We start from the raw sequence: 13,018 nt of genomic DNA on the forward strand, positions 1-13,018 counted from the left end.
GATAAAGGAGACCTCATTCGCAGGTTCGATTTTGGCATGTGTCACGAATAATTGAGTTTCGGACGAGGGTCCGATCACACCTCGGCAGGAGTTAGCGCCTAATATTACCAATTTCATCAGCCGTAGATTGATAACCTTTAGGGAATGACATTAAGGCAAGACTACACGTGGATGATGATGATAGTTTTTTTATGCATAAACAAAACCTTACCTTCACGAATAATCAATTTATCGGCACGTTTACCAATAATTTCATTCAGCCGTTCATTTCATACGCACGAGGCCATTCAAAATACATGGTAATCGTACCGCTGACAAATATTCCAGCTATTGCAGCACTATTTCCCCGAAGTGACGGCTAACCTTTGCACAAAGCTATTCAGAAATTCATATTTCTTGCTAGATAGGCAACAATAGTGCAGATATCTATTGACTGCTGTACCGGGCATCTCGACACGTGCGATGCCTGACAGCTCTAGATTCTATCGCTTCTGTCCGTCCGTACTCTATGTCAAAGGAAGGATATGTCAGCGAGCGAGACGGCATTATACCCGTGTCTCCCGCGTGAAAGGGAAGACCATGCAACATTGTGTTGCGGCTCGATTGTCACAACTTTGTATGCAGAAGGGAAACTCCTTTTATGTGGGCACACGACGGCTTTACGTTCCGTTTCTATTTGGTGGTTTTATTCAGTGTTTTATTATAAGTGCGTTGGTACCGAATATTGGTTCGGAGTTTCGCGGAAAGCGGCCGATCCTTTTTATTTTATGGAGCTTGAGGCCGCAGTTGTGATGTAATGGGGCTCTGTGTTTATTGAAAAGAGGTTTAATTTAGGACTTATTTTCCCATATAGAAGTGGAGTAAGTAGTTTAAAAATAATGCGTTGTTGTGGACTGAATTTATACTTAAAACGATGTTAATCTAAACCTCGTTTTCCTTGTTTACATTTTATTCTTCAAAGGCTTGCAATCCTCAAGCAATCCGTAAAGTAAAAGAACCCATAAAAATAAAACGGAAACGTTTGTATTGCGAGGAAGATACAGCCAGAATAAAAGTAATGAGTATGCCACGACCCACGACATCTCAAGTCTGCGAACAATAGAGGGTAGCAGAAAAAATGGTCGCCGAACTTTAAACTCGCGATACAATTCAAACAAAAAACCAGACAAAATGCAAAAACGTTGAGGAGATGAATCACCTTATCCGAAAAACGATTGCGACCCACGCGAAACGAGGTCTCTAGAGTGCTCCATTCAAGCAAAACAAAACCCTAATTGGATGACAATAAGAATCAAAATGGCGTTTCAAACGAAACGTCTCGTACCAAGTGCTCGCATCTTGAAGCTTTGAACGATGTAACTGCGGAGGGGTGGCGCGCGATTATGAATCTTGCCTCGTTTATTTTAGAGTTGTGTTTTGATTGGGGATGAGGAAACGAGCGTGGATGGTTTTCGACGGGAGAGCGTAAGCGACGCAAGCGGATTGGGGGTTCGTAGTTAGTATGCGGGGCCTGTGAGGCTCGCTCAATAGGTTAATAGTGCCGCTGCCGAAATATGTTCCGCTACGGATCGAACTTCGTAGTCCGTAGTCCGTAGCGATGTTTCTGTTTGGGACGTTATAAACTGCCTTAGCAGTTTCCTCGGTCGTCGTAATTAGTATAATTGGAAACATACTTACTTTATTTTGCAAAAATGCACAACCGAATTAAGTTTCCACCATTAAGTACCTACACGCAAAAAGTTGGGCAAACCACTTGAATTTTTTATACAGAACAAGGCAGGTAGGTATTTGACCGCATTCGCAGTTAAGTGAGATGGTGTCTAGGGTGGTACATATCTGCCCTGTAAGTGCTTATTCACTCTCGCCTTGAATAAATCTTTATTACCCAACTGCGCCAGAAGAAGGGTTAATAATTAGTGTTTTTGATTGTCAATTCTAAAATTAATCCATTAGCGTTTGTATAACGCAACCAGCGTACCAATAGTGATAGAGAACTGGCGTTTAACGGATTAACAGAGCTTGCAATTATCCCATTAGTGGAATAATTAGGTTGATTTGTGGTTTTAGTGAACCTTATATCGCAAATTGAATTGTAGAGTCCCATACAAAAGTCCTAAATTAAAATCACATCACTAGAAGAGCCGATGTTTTTTGCAATTAATCATCATCATCATCATCATTTCAGCCACCAGACGTCCACTGCTGAACATAGGCCTTCCGCAATGATTTCCACATCGCCCGGTTGGTAGCGACCTGCATCCAGCGCCTTCCCGCTACCTTTATGAAGTCGAGCAACTAGATAAAATAGTGAAATATACTTACACTAGCGGCCGCCCGCGACTTCGTACGCGTGGATTCCGTTTTACCCCCTTAGGGGTGGAGTTTCGTAAAATCCTTTCTTAGCGGATGCCTACTACGTCATAACATAACATCTACCTGCATGCCAAATTTCAGCCCGATCCGTCCAGTGGTTTGGGCTGTGCGTTGATAGATCACTATGTCAGTCAGTCAGTCACCATTGAGTTTTATGTATATAGATTTGGCTCCAGCAGAATTCGAACCCGTAAACCGCTCGTACTAGTTCCTTTCTGATAATAATCGACTAACTATGACACACTTTACTGAGCCGCTCCCACAAACGCTTACATCAATCTTGTCACAGTATTATTCCTCCGAAAGAAATATTGCTTACAATCTTAGTTTTTGTTCGAACAATACGAACTACGCGTCAACAAGTTCGACCATCCGTAAAGTTGCTGGAACTATGAGCTGGCTGAGTCGGAGATACGAAGTCACAAAAGGATTAGTGGACGAAAAGGCAAGAGGTTAACTTGACAACAAGAGATGCATCGCTTCTGTTCACGATCTCACTGAATTTTCTTTTATGTGTGCGTAATAGCAGAACAAATTTTATCGTTATGACTATGAATTTTACTATGGCTGAATTAAAATAGAGATAAGTGGAGAGAGAAATGTTAATTATGAAAAACTAGCTGACCCGGCGAACTTTGTTCCGCCTTAATGGCAATAAATAAGCAGACTTTTTTTTAATTTCGAACGGGATAAAAAGTATCCTATGTCCTTCTCCTGGCTCTAAACTACCTCCCTGACAATTTTCAGCTAAATCGGTTCAGCCGTTCTTGAATTATAAGTGGTGTAACTAACACGACTTTCTTTTATATATATGTTACAGGAAATGTATGAAATCCGTCATTGTATACAATTCCTAGGAATTGTGTATAAGTCCTAAAATCACCCGGAAATGTGTGATGTAAATTATATTAGACACATTTCCTAGGAAATTTACACATTTCCTAAACAGCAATCGGAAATGTAATTAAGATTTCAATGAATACGCGTGGACATACGGTGCGAGGGGAGGATATTGCATCATCCGATTACGCGGGGTCTCTATCGAATCGTCAAATTTTTTGCACGTCTATTTGTCTATGACACACTTTGAAGCCTAATTTTTTTTACACAATATTATTTTTATTACGCCACTTTTTTTTCTCCGAAACTTAAATGCCGCGGCAGCTGTGTATGTGTGGTCATATGTAAGTCTAACCTAACCTAACCGAGACTTTGTTATCCAGCTACAGAAGTATTAAAACCTTCATGCCAATAAATTTAATAAAAGAGATGTTAAAATTAGGGATTTCCAATACTTCAGCGTAATATGCGTGATGCCGAAAGAATGGATGCCAATAGGCAAATATTTTTTTCGGCCAAAGTATAATAGTGCGAAACAACTGTCAGGCAAACCAATAAAATAATTGTTAGTTAAAAGTACCTATCCTACCCTGGTAGTAATAGGAAAACCATAAGATTTTTCCGATGACTCACGATGAAGCAGCGTAATAATTATGACTAACGGAAGTCTTTACACAGAAGTTTTTGTAAGAATTTTCATTCCGATTGTGTGTGTCACTATGGACAGATATGTAGCTACTTTGACGTTATTATTTATTTATCTAATAACTATAGCAGCCTGACGTTGTTACGTTTTGTATCGTGTCGACAACAAACCTATACAGTGTCAGCCCAAAACTCCGCTACAAGAGTGGCGTTGTCAGTAGCATTCATTTTATGATGCGTGCAGTTGTCTAACTTGTTCCTTCATGATGTAACAGTGCAGTTTCCGGATATGTGGTAAATGCGTCATTCGTGTAGCAGCGGGTTGGGGTTAAAATGACGTCATAGTTAAGTGTGATTTTTCAGTGCGGTGTTGGTAATTGAAAAGTTCAAGTAATGATGATTAACGAAGGATGTAATTAGCAAAGAAAGAAATTAAGTAAGTACTTACGAGTATCATTATCTACATTATAGAGATACACTTTTATCAACTTTAAGGCTGAGTTGCACCACCTTATTTTAACCGTGAGTATAACTTATACCGGGTATCCTTCCGTTTGGCCAAATTACTTTTCGCCAAATTTCACTTCGCAAACAACTTATCGCCAAAGTTTCATTTCCCAAATGAACTTTTAGCAACTGTACTTTTCGCAACTAATTCATTTGGTCAAATTATCATTTGGCCAAATTTTACTTGGCAAATGTTTATTTAGCAAATGTTTTATGTTGCCAAATATTATATCCCAAATAATTTGTTTGGTCAAATTGACACTTCACATACTTACCCACCGTTACCCACAAATCAAAGCATAAGGCACATGATCATGGTTTTCACAATAATTTTATGTAAAACATTGCAGAAAATAGTATGGTTGCAAAAAGTAGGTATTGCAGAAAATAGTAGGTTAGGTTAGGTTAGAACAGTGACCCTTAATGCGCGAAGGCGAGCGAAGCGTGCCGCGGCAGCGGCCGCCGAGCGCTAGAATCACCTCTATTGTTAATGAATCATTTGGAAATTTCGATACAAAGAATGAAATAAGGAAATTAATGTAGAACAAATTTTATATTAACTCCCCACTAAACAAAATAATAACCACAAGCTAATTTGTATNTTGTTTTTTTTATTATTAAATTTAAATGGGACCACCCTTGAGATATTACCTATACGCTGAAAAAAGATTTGTTCAAATCGGTTCATAATTGGCGGAGTTATCGCGTAACAAACATAGAAAAAAAAAAAAAAAAAAACAACATACGGGTCGAATTGAGAACCTCCTTCTTTTTTTGAAGTCGGTTGAAAAGATAGAAACAAGACAACTTAGTGTTCATAAGTGCAGTAGGAGTGGTAGGCATTAAATGCATATCACCACCAAAAAAAGTAATTGATATCCTATATGCATATTAACGTAAGGGCCTAATTATAATAAATCAAAAAGTTTTAAATGAAGTAAGGTTCAATGAGTTCAAAAGTTAAAACCAACAGTTTAGGGTAAGGACTGAATTGTATTATTAAAAGGAATTTACGTCCTTTAAATCATTTGTTTCCCCAAAAGTCGTATTCAGACGACTAAAAATGTTTAAGGTAAGGGACATTTTTTTAAAGATATCAACATTTCAAGTATACCAATCGATAGAGCCGAAAATTCTGAATGCGTTGGTATATTATATTTTTTATAACTCATTTTGGCCAAAATGTCCCTTACATTAATTGATACTTCCACTATCGTTATCCTTATACTTTACAGTTATATCGTTAGAAACAGAAGGCAAAGTGGACCGCGCGTCCGGCTTAAGATCCGGACTAAGCTAAGAGTTCAGAGCGCCGGACGCCGGACGTCTGTGTGGCTGGCTACTAGTTAGCTGTCCTGGTCAGTTATTAGCTACGTACGATTACGTAAGTATGTTGTACAAGGTAAGGGATAACATTCCTTGACAGCTTGATATGACAAGAGGGCTACAGGTATCAAATGAAATATGGTGTGATTCGTATTAAACCATATTGGGAACAAAGATAGTCAAGTCAAAGTTCCTACTTATACGCCCTTTCCAGGGCGCTTATACACGTCCCAAATATAGCTTACCCTACCACCACTTTGGGACAACATAAATGGGTTGATGCTGATAAGAAGGGGCGGAAGAAACTCAGTCACCTTGGATACTATTGGACAGTTTTTTGCTGTGAAAAGTTTATGTTTAACTAAAGCTTTTTCTTTCTTCTTCCTTTCTAAATATAACTGCTGCATGTTTCCCTAACAATAAATATAAGCCAAGAGTGCAGCGTCTGACGATGAACGTCTAATTGGCCACTCGGTGTGTCACTCATCGCTGAATTTACTGCGATCAGAGCTACGAGCAAGCGGGGCACATTGTAGCTTATTCCGACAAGAGCGCTGCGGAACTAATTTATTAAGTTTCTTGTCGGTTTATTATTTGGAGTAGTTCATTATCGTAGAATACAAACTAGGTTTGTGATATCTTTATTATGCAATACTTTGAGACCCCGCGAACTTTGTACAGCCTATTTGTTTTTGATGGACTATCCTGCTGAAGCGCCACAGTCAATAAATGTCAACTGCTTGACGTCAGCTGTCATTGCGGAAGATGGCGGAGTTTCAAACTTAATTTACTGTAAAAATATTTTTCTATTCAGTTATTTGAGGTTCAAACTATTACAGAACTAATTCAGAGCTGTTTTTGAGTTAAGGACAGACAATCTCGTGAAGGAAACTGTTCGTTACGGAAATCTTATGGAAGACCTTATGTCCAATAAATTGTGGACGTTCTTTAGCTGAAATAATGAATTAACTCAACTTTATTTTATGTATAAAGAGAAGAAGATATGTAGTGATAGCCATAAAACGCAAAATAACCAGCTAATCAAAAACCTTTTATGTCGGAGGCCTCGTGAATTCCCGCCAACTGTCAACCGTCAGGGCAGTGCCATCTATCGGGCGGAGTGTCACCATTCGTCACGGACAGATTAGTGCGATAGTGAAAGGACGAGTTGGGTCGAATGAAAAAAAAATACAGGTTTGTGAATGGATCTTTGTTTTTCTGTAGTATTAGAACCTAAAAGTTACAATAGAATATCAAAATGTTTCATAAATGAAATAGGGTCAGGGAGGCAACAGTGACTCACTTTTTTTTCGAAGCTTAATAAAAATAGATATCGCTTTAATATTGGCCTAAAATTTGCTCACATTTTAGATACACTATTGAACTGTAACTGAGCACTCATGATTCTACATTATTTACTACTTATGTCAAAGTAGGAACCTAAAACAAAAAAATGATAATTGAGTCACTGTGGACTACTAGGTGTACACACTGACTCACTACCGTGGTACACAGTATTAACGTGGTAAGGCAGTATTTATATGAAAAGAAAATGCCCATTCCGCGTAGTTTTTTATTAGAAATAATAACAAAACTGCACAAGCTATTCTTATTATAATCAACAATTCAACACGACTCTTAGTACTTTTATTGCTACCTATAAGATCTTAAGTCATCTCAATCTCTTCGTTATTTATTTCTTCCCTATTTTTCTGTCGGTTTTTTTCCGTGGCATTCTGTAAATAAAAAACAAAATTCGATTTACAGTTATAAAATATTGAATTCGTATAAAGTATTAAAATTGAGTCACTGTGTACTTCTACGCCATTTTGTAAATATTTGATCAAAAAAACCAAGATGTAAAACAAATTAGTCAAAATTCGGATTAAAGACAATTGATACAAGACCTACTATCCGATAAATATAACGGCTATTACCTATAGCAACAAACAAAGATATGAAAACAATCGAAACTCACCTTAGAATGTAATTTAGAGGGCGCGAAAACAAAAAACATTCCCTCACCCTTCCGCACGGCACTTGACCGGCGAGCAAACTGGTTTAAACGTGTTCGGGTACAAAGACCTTTGAATCGGTAAAAGAGACAAATATATATTCCTATGCCTTCAGGTCGAAACATGACTGAGCCACTGTAGCCGACCGAGTCACTGTTGCCTCCTTGACTTTTTTTTTTGTATTTACAGGAAGAATTTTCTTGTTGGCATGATACTTATCAAATTATTTACCTAAGTATACTTTTCGGGCGAATGAGCAGCGAGCAGCGATTACAATATTATAGCTAACTCGAACAAATCTGTACAAAAATCGAGAAGCCAAATATCTAAAGATTTTCCAAGAAAGGTGAGTTTATTGTTATTTTTCCACAAAAAACTCGGTTGGCTGGGCACGAAAAGCGCAGAAATTAAACATAAATGAGGTCAGACGCAGGAACCGGCGTGTTACGGCGTTCGTTACAATGCCTTTCTCAATCAATTACGTCGTTAAAAACATTGGCGAGAAAAAAGAAGAAAACAAGTACAAACTAAAATTATCACACCAATTTATCTAGCTAGGCTAAGACCTAGGTAGTTCTAAGATCTAGTAAAAGCACATTACTGGAATGTTTTCATCTACTGTTCCTATACCTACTATGGTTCCTATACCTGCAACATCTCGGTCTTAGAATTTTTTCCGTCGCTACAGTAAAGTTTAAAATACTTACTGTCTGTATACAACTTGTTGTCTGACGAGTACGCATTGTGTGGTGACGTGTTAGCGTTTTTCACAAATATTTTTTTATAACCTTACTGCGCTTGGGCTATCGCCTATTGTTTCATATATCATAAGCATATTATATTCCTATAAAAACTTTTGTCGAATGCGAAAGGGATAAAACGTAGCAAAAATCTTTCAAATATCTTGCAACTTTAGCTGAATAAACAAGAGCCAGCAAAGCCGCGAGCGTCCATTAGTTCACACACTGTCCTTTTATTTTATCATTTAATTACGAAGGTGTATTGCTCCCAGGCTGTTAATTAGTTTTTTACCTTCCATCTGGGATAGATGCTAAATGAATTCTATTTCGCCTAATTGCTTTATTAGACTCGTAATTAAATGAAATCATACGAAAGTAATGTAATAAATTGAATTTGTGATTGCCGCTTTATGAAATTACTGCTAGCAATGGTTTGTTGATAAATATTATAGCGATTCTGTTATGGTTGGCACGTGTGTTACTTTATTAATATTCGAGTAATTATGTCATCGTGCGCTTGTCACTTGTATTTTCATTTATAATGTAGGTATGTTCGATATAAATTTATGAAAACCCTCCCTCCAAAAAATATTATGTAGTTCCAAAGAATATATCGAGTGGTTTTATCCAATGAAGTCGCAAGGGATTTGCCATCTATTTCCTCTAATACTTCCTTGTTTCAGTTACACCACAGAGATAGGAACGTCAGAAGTTTCGAGGAATGTTTATCTTTCCTACTCAGTGGTTCTTTTTTGTGTGATTTGCGTCGCGATGTCACTGTCAACTGTCAGAAAACTAAACAAAGTACTTTTCCTGGTACAATGTAGGTATTTTGTGGATGTAATCATGTAACCATTTTTGCACAAGTGATGTGCACATAAATTTTAAATAATTGAATTCCGTATTACCTCAGCCTACTTATAATTCAATAACAATACTCAGAATCATTTATAAGAGTACATATCAAGTACTTAATCCTATTTATTTTTGTATTTAAAAAAATAAATACATACTCGTTCATATATTTTGGTTCCAAACTACAAAGGGTATTAAAATTACGAACATCGGTTTTCTATTTACATACCAATAGCACTTGCTAGTTTTCTGCCATTGCATACCCACCTCAATCCGGCTTCGAAACCAAATTGATCCGATGTAAATTGCGAGCCATGTTCGAATAATCGCATATGAATTTAAATTACTCTACGAGAATAGGTTCGTGCGTTAATTAAATTTGCCCAGTATAACCGATGGGGAGTGGGTGAACACACGTCAACAGCCAGGGGCACGGACTAAATCCTGCTCCTGTATTATCTATATCAGCGGTTCTCAACCTTTTTAATGGATGAACCTAAGAGATTAATCTACCAGATCGTGGAACTCGTGGACACATTGAAATCTGAGCTGATTGCTACAGTTAACAGCAGATTAGACTTTTGTTGCTACTTCTATACCTACCTTATAGACACTTTCTTTAATATCAGTTGTTTATTTTTACGCGTATAGGTCATAATGAAATATTACCTGTATATGTATATTTGCCTGACGAATCGCCTTAAAACCTGTTAAAATTAAGCAACACGAAACTTTAAAAATAATTATGACTATGTTGCCATCGGAAAACATGGAATTAATACTCGTGGATTCATGATCACTGGGATCCACTGACCAAATGTTGGGAACCGCTAGTTTACATCAATATAATGGCGGAACAGCAATATGTGCGTATTTGCTATTGTCCAATATTGCACAAAGGCAACAGTGCCAGTTGTGTACTGATGCTTAATTACCTCTGTTTAATTGCGCGTGAATTTAGGTACGTATGTTTAATTCAATAACCTGCTTTGTCATTTGGTAAAGTTAGGCTGGCAATTTACTGCAAGTTTTTAATTTTCTAGCATGAAAATGGATAGTTAATGTTAAATTTATTTTTATTGAATATAATAAGGCTGACTGTCGACTGTCGACTGTTATGATGGTAAGTAACTTTTTATCTTATTATAAACTATACAAAATTACCAAGTCCATTGCACGGTTGCACTGCACCATTCTGTAACTGTAGCAAGAAAAAGGTAATTAGGAAAATAAAAAACTTTTTAATTTAATTTAATTCAATAACCTGCTTTGTCATTTGGTAAAGTCAGGCTGGCAATTTATTACAAGTTTTTAATTTTATAGCATGAAAATGGCTAGTGAATGTTGAATTTATTTTTATTGAATATAATAAGGCTGACTGTCGACACGGAACTGCTTAGTAATTTGAGTTAACTTATCTTTGATTACTTGTTATCGCTGTTGAAATCGCAGATACAGTATAGGTGTATGATGGTAAGTAACTTTTTATCTTATCATAAACTATACAAAATTACCAAGTCCATTGCACGGTTGCACCATTGTGTAACTGTAGCAAGAAAGAGGTAAATAGGAAAATAAAAACTTTTTACAAACGAATTTTCTGATATTCATTTGCTACGGGCTACGAATTGTTATGTTAACGCTACGTCCGGTGATCATATGCTACGATGCTACGATGCTACGACGGCTACATTCGTAGCATTACGATGCTATGAACATCTTATCTAACTAAGGCCCGATTCAACCAAACTTTTATCTGAGAATAACTCCTGGTATAACTGGCACATTGACAGTTTCCGTATGGGAAATAATATGTCAAAACTGACGATTTATTCTGAGATTAATATTTACTCTTGTTTGGTCGAATCCACCCTAAATTAATACTTCTTGGCTCGTAAGCTAAGTGTCCGACTCAGCCTTGTCAGGCTGGTGACCACGGCTAAATTGGCGTAGTTTTTCAGTCCCGCACAGCGCTGACGCGGCTTAACGACGGGCGCTCGTCAATCATAGATGGCGCTAGATGACCCTGATAGACGCCGACGCCAAAGGCCGCTGTGACGTATTTGGGCCGAATTGGAATTGGGCGTTTTGAAAAAAATGTTTTGTATGTATTCATATTTTTTGGATTTGGTTAAATTTTTAAGGGTCTGTGCCCGGAGGGTATTAGGATGGACCCGATCCTATCAATATGGATCCCCTGTTTGTTTTGTTAAGCAATAGTCAAACAGTTAAAGTTGTGTGAGGTGGCCGCCCGCTTATTGATTGTGTTATAATTGAAGTTGTACAGTAAGTTAATTTCGAAGAAAACTTTCGTTATGTACTAACGAAACTGAACGAAGTTTTTCAGTGTGCAGTCAACGCGACTTGTGTCCTACGTCATACATTTGCTTAAGGCCCTGTAAGCTTTAATAATTTATGCACGTCTTCATGCATGCGCCCCAATACCCTCTATTTTTTAGCCACATCATTTACCCAGGGCACGCTCTACACGACGCCGGTGCACTACATTTTGTCAACTTTAACGATCAAGGAAATTAATCCCCGATGAAATTACCCGCCCGATCTTAAGCGGGTTCACTTAAAACTTTTCGCTATCATTCCTCAACAAACTCAACCGGCGTAGGGTTACCAATTTTAAGGCCCTTTATGGCCTTAACTATTGATATTTAACTATGAACAAACAATTAAGAACAGATTCAAACCTATGATAGGCATATAATTGTTGCGTACACATATGGTAGAAGGAAATAGTATTAATATTAATCATGTACTCAAACTCATAAATCTCTCTAAGTATTTATTTATAAAATTGTTGAATTCCATAAATTAACTAAAACAATGAAATAGCCTTGTCCATTTCATGTAAATGTTGAGTATGACAGATTGTACAGTGCAGCCCCCCCCTAGCTAGCAGTTACTTTCAAGAACTAAAATCATCTTAAATATACACGCTAGCAGGTGCGTTTGGTGTAAACTCATTATCATAGAGCTAAAGATGCAAGACTTGCTGACGACCAAAAAACGCAAGTATCAAAACTCTTGGTCACCCTACTCGCGTCTAGGTTGTCGACTCGTTACACCCAACTCTGACGCTTTATCTCGTATTTAACGTTTAAGAGCGTTTACGTCTAGCGTGGCATGTCAAGTTTAGGTAATTTCGATGCTATTTTTATTCACACTAAAATAATTATGACTGTGTGCGTGTTCTCACGCTCTATAGTCAAACCAAAATACTTTGATCCACCATCGTAAAAGTGTGCCAGGCTGTCAAGTGACAGCCCAAAGAAACTATAAAATCTTCAAATCTTCCAACACCGACTCTATAATTATAAATAATGGTATACATTAGTCCTAATCAATAATAAATACGTAAATTCTTTATCAAATAGTAAATTATCAAAGGTTTTTTACTATTTTGAGAATATTTTATACAGCCTATGTTCAGCAGAAAAAAAAATGAATTTTAATGGTGAGAGATTTTTTCAAATCGGTTCTATTCAAAACAAACTTTTCCTGTTTACCATTCTTTTTTTATCCGGAAAATGCATAACATTTCATACCCACCAGCTGCGGGGGCAGCTAGTGGGTTATGTGGGGCGATTTATAGTAGTTTTCAAATACTCATAGAAAAAAAATTACAATGAATTATTTTAAATTTCAAAGTAAATATTTTAGATAAGATATTCTTCTATTGTATTAAGCTATTTTTGTGTTGAA

At 37.1% G+C, this 13,018-nt stretch overlaps 1 long non-coding RNA gene across 1 annotated transcript; it reads right to left on the reverse strand.

Annotated features, from left to right (window-relative positions):
• Window positions 1-7,122: 7,122 nt before the first annotated feature.
• On the reverse strand, window positions 7,123-7,862 carry LOC114351554 (uncharacterized). Its single transcript, XR_003655790.1, has 2 exons — window positions 7,670-7,862; window positions 7,123-7,427 (listed from the first exon to the last, which is right to left on the reverse strand). It is a non-coding gene; the product is annotated as an uncharacterized LOC114351554 (long non-coding RNA).
• Window positions 7,863-13,018: the final 5,156 nt, after the last annotated feature.

The sequence above is a fragment of the Ostrinia furnacalis genome, unplaced genomic scaffold (assembly GCF_004193835.3).
Source record: "Ostrinia furnacalis isolate ACB-3 unplaced genomic scaffold, ASM419383v2 OfSCF1160, whole genome shotgun sequence".
Classification (NCBI taxonomy): Eukaryota; Metazoa; Arthropoda; class Insecta; order Lepidoptera; family Crambidae; genus Ostrinia; species Ostrinia furnacalis.